Genomic DNA, 6107 nt, shown 5'->3' on the forward strand with positions numbered 1-6107 from the left:
TTTAAAGCTAGTAGTCCTGGTTTGGGGCATTTTGTTTTGTGTTTCAGGTTAGTAAAGAGATTGTATTGACTTGAATGCTTCCAGGCCAAGTGTCATAGGAATCAATTCCATAATCAGCTCTCCAGCTTCTGACAACCAAAGTGCCCATCACTTCCCTCCCAAAAGCCATTAGCTGTTCTTAGCCCCAGCTGGATATTACAAGCACAGCAAGATCAGGTAGAAATCTTGAAGGTTCTCGAAATCTTGAAGGTTCTAAAATCCTTAATGTCCGAAACCTGTGTCTGGAGCATTCCTTTTCCTGCCATGTCCTCAGGGCACGTGGAATCTGCCTTCTTTGCAGGCTGGAGTGGATCCTTCAAGTCTTAATACCAGAATGTGCCAAGCAAGTTCTCAAAGGAAGAGGGAATATAAAATGCCTATAAAATATCTATAAAATGGTAGAGCTGTCTTGGAGGTTGTTCTAGCTTTATAAGGAGTGAACTTTTCAAACTGACAGTCACTTTGAGAAGACAAGCAACTGGTATTGTCATTGTTAAGGTAGCAACCCAAATGAAATCTAGGCTTGAAATAATTGCAGCAGAGATACAGTACAGATAATAGGAAGGGAAGAGCAAACCCAGTGCTTCCTTAATGAAAAGCCTGAACCTCACAAAATGCTACTGAAGGGCAAGAATCCAGGTTCACTCTGGAAGAAGCCTGGATCTTGGAGAAACCTGAGAGTCATGTTACACTAAGTTGAGGCTATCTTGATTCTGTGCCACACCTGGACCCTAGTGGAGATGTCTCCCTCTTAGCAGCAACTTTAATAAATATACTCTTAACAGACCAGAGAACGAATTAAGCCTTTGGAGGTCCTCAGTATGTTTGAAGCTTAACTGATATTTATTGTTACACATTGAATATATCAAAATAAATATTAAGACAAAACTACTGCTAAGACCTGCACACTGTTTCCATAATATCATGAGGAAGTAAGTAATTTCAAAATTAAGGGATAGAATTCTAAGCAGTAATAAGGAAATAATTAAAGCATCTTACAATTCAAATTTAGCTTGAACTTAAATAATACATGTTTATGACTTAGCAAACAGCTCTATTTATATGGAATGCTAGCTACTAGGAATTAGTTTTGTATCATTCAGATTCATGTAATAGAACATTGCTAATGTTCTTCATCTGATTAATTTTCTGCAGAGAAGGCTTGCTGATAGCTTCTGAGGAGTTTAGGAAATGGTCTTGACTTGGTGAAAATAGAATCTGTATTGTAATCAGCTGGGAAGGCAATAGAATAAACTGAGAATTGTGTAACCCATCAGTATTGCTTATGCTGTGAAATATAAGTTAAGGTGAACAGAGTGAAGAAAATGTTGAATACATAAAATGCATAAAATAACTGTCTCTGAACTGGCAAAAAAATGCAGTATCAGATTAAAGTACTGAAATTTACCATATCTTTTAAACCAGAAGACACAAGGGCTGCATTTAGGATCATAGATGAGGGAGAAAAATAATAATTACTGTAAACTTTTATACAAAGTGGAGTAGGTAAGAGTTAAAATCGAAGTCATACACAATATGAATGAGGAAAAAGTAATTGCTGATTCACAATTTTTTTTATCTTTGTACTAGAAAGATAGATGGAGAAAAACATAAAAACTGAAACCAGACCAGAAGTCAGAAACATGGAGAAGGCCATATATAATTTAGCAGAGAACAAATATAATTAAGAAAATCTGTTACTTTGAAAGATGTTCTGAAGATTATCTAACAGAAACTTAGATGGAAACGGCTATTTTGCAAGGAGACAAAGATGGACAGTGGAGCTTTAAGATGTCCAATCTACAAAAGGAATAGTCACGGGCACTCTGAGACCTTTATTCTAAACATGAAGTTTTGTGTGGCCTGATTAAGCTACTGTTTAATATAGGTAAAATAATAATAGGTTTATATGTTATACCTAAACTTCTTATAGTTACATATATAAAATATGTATTTACTAACTTGGTGGGGAATTTGGAATCATCACCAGAATGGAATATCTGTTCTAATATAACTTGCATTCAAGAATGGTCCCTCTATAAAGAGAGTTCTGTAAGGTATGTCTAGACAGTGTATATTTTTAAAAGTGGTTGGAAGGTAAAGGTAAAATAAACAGCAAGTAGGACTGCAGAGTCAGATACTTGATAGTGAGTTCAGGGGAGATATTAGGTTTAACAGGTGAGTAAACCAAAATAACCTCCATATTCTGAATATCTTTCTAGAACATTCAGTGTGTGTTTTATTTCCATCTAATTCTGTGATTTATCTTTTTTTTTCTTTGTCTCTCTCAGCTCCAGTGATCACATTACTTATTAAAACTGTAGTATGGACATTATTAAGTATTTATCTCAACAGTCAAAACCTTGATTTTTCTTAAAATGTTAGAAAACCCACATGAAGTCTTTATCCCTCTCCTGAAGGGTCTGAGCAGAAGGAAGCATGCATTGGTGTAGTTTTCTGTTCATAAAATAAGTAACAAAACACCAACCCCGAAACCCCAAACCATAACAGCAACAGATGATAAAGCTGCTTCTGAAGCTATGACTGTTACACATGTATGGGACTTGAGTTCCTTTAGATTATTTTTGGATAGCATAGAAGCAGTTATGAAAATAATTTATGTAGAATAACTTTATTAGAATGAGTATGAGATGTAATGATGCTATATGCTTGGTCTCTGCAATTACGGTTATGTAATACAAACTTAAAGAATTTAAACAAATGTATAAGATGGCCTTTACATGAGCACTTGGAAGGATATTTAGTCCTCATTTAATTTGCTCTAAGTTAATGGGACTTCAGCACATTCTTAATCATTATATGCTTAAATATGCTTAGTAAAATGTTCTGGAATTGAGCTGGTTTTATGAAGCTTTATTTTACAAGCTTGTTCTTTTTGTGGCCTCTGAGAACACTGGTGTCTACTCGAGCAGTGAGGTGCCTTACAAGCTTGCCCTTGGTGCCAGACACAGGGTTTTCAGTGGGTATTTCATCTGGCACACCAGCCCCCATAGGTAAAGAGCCAGCCTTGGTCAGTGACCTACCAGATTGTATAAATGCATTGATTGCTTCTGCTCAGAGGAAGAAGTCACATTGCTTTTCAGGCATTAATTAAAATAGATTAAATAATAAACTGCAGAATATGTGGAGCCAGCAGTGTCTCTTCTTGTGGTACAGCATTATAATTAGTATTCAATAATTGAGGCTTTTGCCTCTCATTAAAAGAATGTGCTCTTCCAAGAAAAAGGTGAATGGTGGAAAAGGTGAAGGTTTCTTCCAAGAAAAGGTGTATTTTCTCTTGCTGTACTAACTCTGCTGTGAATAGCTACTGGAAATAACCAGAGTGAAGCAAGGTCTTACTGAGCTGCATTTACCTGCCTTATGTCTGTCATGTCTCACTTGAATGGCTGGCATTTACAGAGGGGTCTACATTAATACCTCAGTTTGATCAGTAGTGCCCTTACATGATTCTTCCGATAGTCCCTATTTACTGTGCTTTGGCTCATGTTTCAGGGCAGCCTCAGATCACAGGGACTAGGCTGTTTGCAGAGGAGCAGAACTGATAGGTGCACTTCAGGAATGTGCTAAGAGGTACTCCAAGGTTTAGCCTGAAGCAGAACTGTCCAAAATGCACATAGCATGGAGATTAAATATTTGGCACCCATTGTTTGTGGCCTAAATCTGCTTAAGTTGGTTTGCTTTATATATAGATGTAGCGTGAGATAAATATGTTAGATCAGTATCCTTACAGTATGGCAGTTGCAAATTTTTCTGGTTTCTTTAGCAATATATTGTGCCAGTCAAGTCTGAGTACTCTCTTGGTATAATATGTATGTGTTTAGACTGGCAAAGCAATCCCAGAATGGCAGTTACATAAAAAACAGCCATACCAGCACAACTGGGCCTTCAGAAGCATAACTTATTTTGCCTCTGTTGGGGAAAACAAAGGTAGTGACATTTATGGCTTTGCTCATGTAAGTGCAACTACACCTGGATTTTTGGCAGCCAAAGATTATGCTCCTGATTCATGTCTGTGTGCCACTAGCAGTAAATACAGCAGACCAAGCTAAGGAATTGGAGCAACAGTTTCTTAGCTGTAGCTCACAGCAGCCTTATGGAACAACAAAGTACATTTTGTTATCACGGGTTTGAATTTAAAACATCATGATGTATAATGACTCGGGAGAGAAATTGTCAGTGGCTGGAGAACTAGGAAAAGCCAGAATGTCTATAGTAGTAGTAGTTATTGGACTGGTGCTATAGTTCTGGAAAGGTAGCTGGGGTTGACTTGCAGAGATGGTTTAACAATTGAACAGTGGTAGCATATAGTAAAGGTGTGTGATGTGAAAGCAGCCAGAAGGCTGACTCAGAGGATTATTTTTTACTTTTTACAAAGAGCAGATACATATGACCTATTCTAGAAAAGTACTCTGAACTATTTGAATTTAAGGGCCCAAGTATGAAGACTGTATTCTGTCCCACATAAACATCATTTTTTTTCTCTAATATTGCCATAGATAAATTGAGTGTGTTTAATAAGAGTTTGGGATTTTCAGCCCTAGGAACAGGTTTGCTCTATGTATCAGGAGCAAGCAAGGGCAGCCTCAGTCGCCTCAGTCTCTGTGCAACAGATAACCCAGGTCCACCTGCCAATGGCAGAGAATGTTACTTAGGAATGACTTGTGCAATCTGATTTCCAATGTGAAGCTCATCTTGTTACTTAAAAAACAGCATCGTACCAGCATCTTACTGTAAGGGTGGTGAGGCACTAGAATGGGTTGCCCAGGGAAGTTGTGAATGCTTTATCCCTCGCAGTGTTCAAGGCCAGGTTGGACAGAGCCTTGCATGGCATTCTTTAGTGTGTGGTGTCCCTGCCCATGGCAGGGGGGGTTGGAACTAGATGATCTTAAGGTCCTTTCCAACCCTAACTATTCTATGATTCTATGATCTTTTTTACATCCAAATTTGGAATATCTTAAAAATAAATAAATATAGAAGTTACTTTTTATTCGACCTCTTGGTCATCAGATCCCATTTTATGTAATACTGACTTTAGAAAAACACTAACAGCAATCTGAAGCTTTAGAGAAGTAACCAAGTGGCTGAAGTTTCTCCAACCAAAACCAGGAGTTAGCTGTGCTTCTGTAGACAACACAGTTCAATTTGCCTTAAATCTGCATGGATGCAAAGTGTGAGATTAGTAATTGTGCAGTACCACTGAACCAAATAATGTGTCTACTTTGATTATCTCCTGTAGCAATAAGCCGCCTCTTGACATCAGAGGACTGATGTGAGCTTGCTCATGGGGGGGTCCTTCTGACATCTCTCCATGGCTGTCAGGTGGTGACTGACCCAGGTTAGGTTGAGCAGCGCAGATTTCAGCAAGAAGCGAGATGCAAAACCACAATGTGAGTAAATACCAGCTCACCAGGAACACAAAAGAAGTTAAAAGTTGCAAACCAAATTATTTTACTGAGGTAAGTCATGTGGGCTGAGCAAAATTTGCCTTGCAGTAGCTTTCAGGCTCGGAACAGGGTAGTGTGTGCTGCAGCTACTGAGGTCGTAACTAAGAATATGAAGACTGTGGCTCCACCTAATTTTCATTCTGATAAATGCAGCCTGGTAACGGGAAGCTCTAGTTGTTTTCCTTACAGGCCTCTTTTCTGTAGTTTGTGTCCATCAATAGTTTCTGTCCAGCCTTCTTCTATCTTGTATGTGAAAATCCCCTTATCATTAGGAATTCTTTTAATTATAATGGTAGGTGAGGATACTATTGCAAATCATGTGTTCTGCAGCTGGACCTGCACACTTCTAATTCAAAAGTCTGGACAGAAGGCAAGATATTTGTGCATGTTTGACAAGTCCTTTGTCAGACATCCCTGTGATGAAAATTTCCAGGTGAATTTACAGCTTATCAGACACAGCAGATCCGATTTAATTCTCCAGAGGTCACAAAGGCTTTCTGGGTTAAGAATTTAACCAGGATTTTAATGTTGTTTCAATGAAACCATTATTTTGCTATGGGATTGTTATCCTTTTGTTTATAAAATTGAGAAGTTTATCTGCTG

Source organism: Melopsittacus undulatus, chromosome 12 (genome assembly GCF_012275295.1).
Source record: "Melopsittacus undulatus isolate bMelUnd1 chromosome 12, bMelUnd1.mat.Z, whole genome shotgun sequence".
NCBI classification, from domain to species: Eukaryota; Metazoa; Chordata; class Aves; order Psittaciformes; family Psittaculidae; genus Melopsittacus; species Melopsittacus undulatus.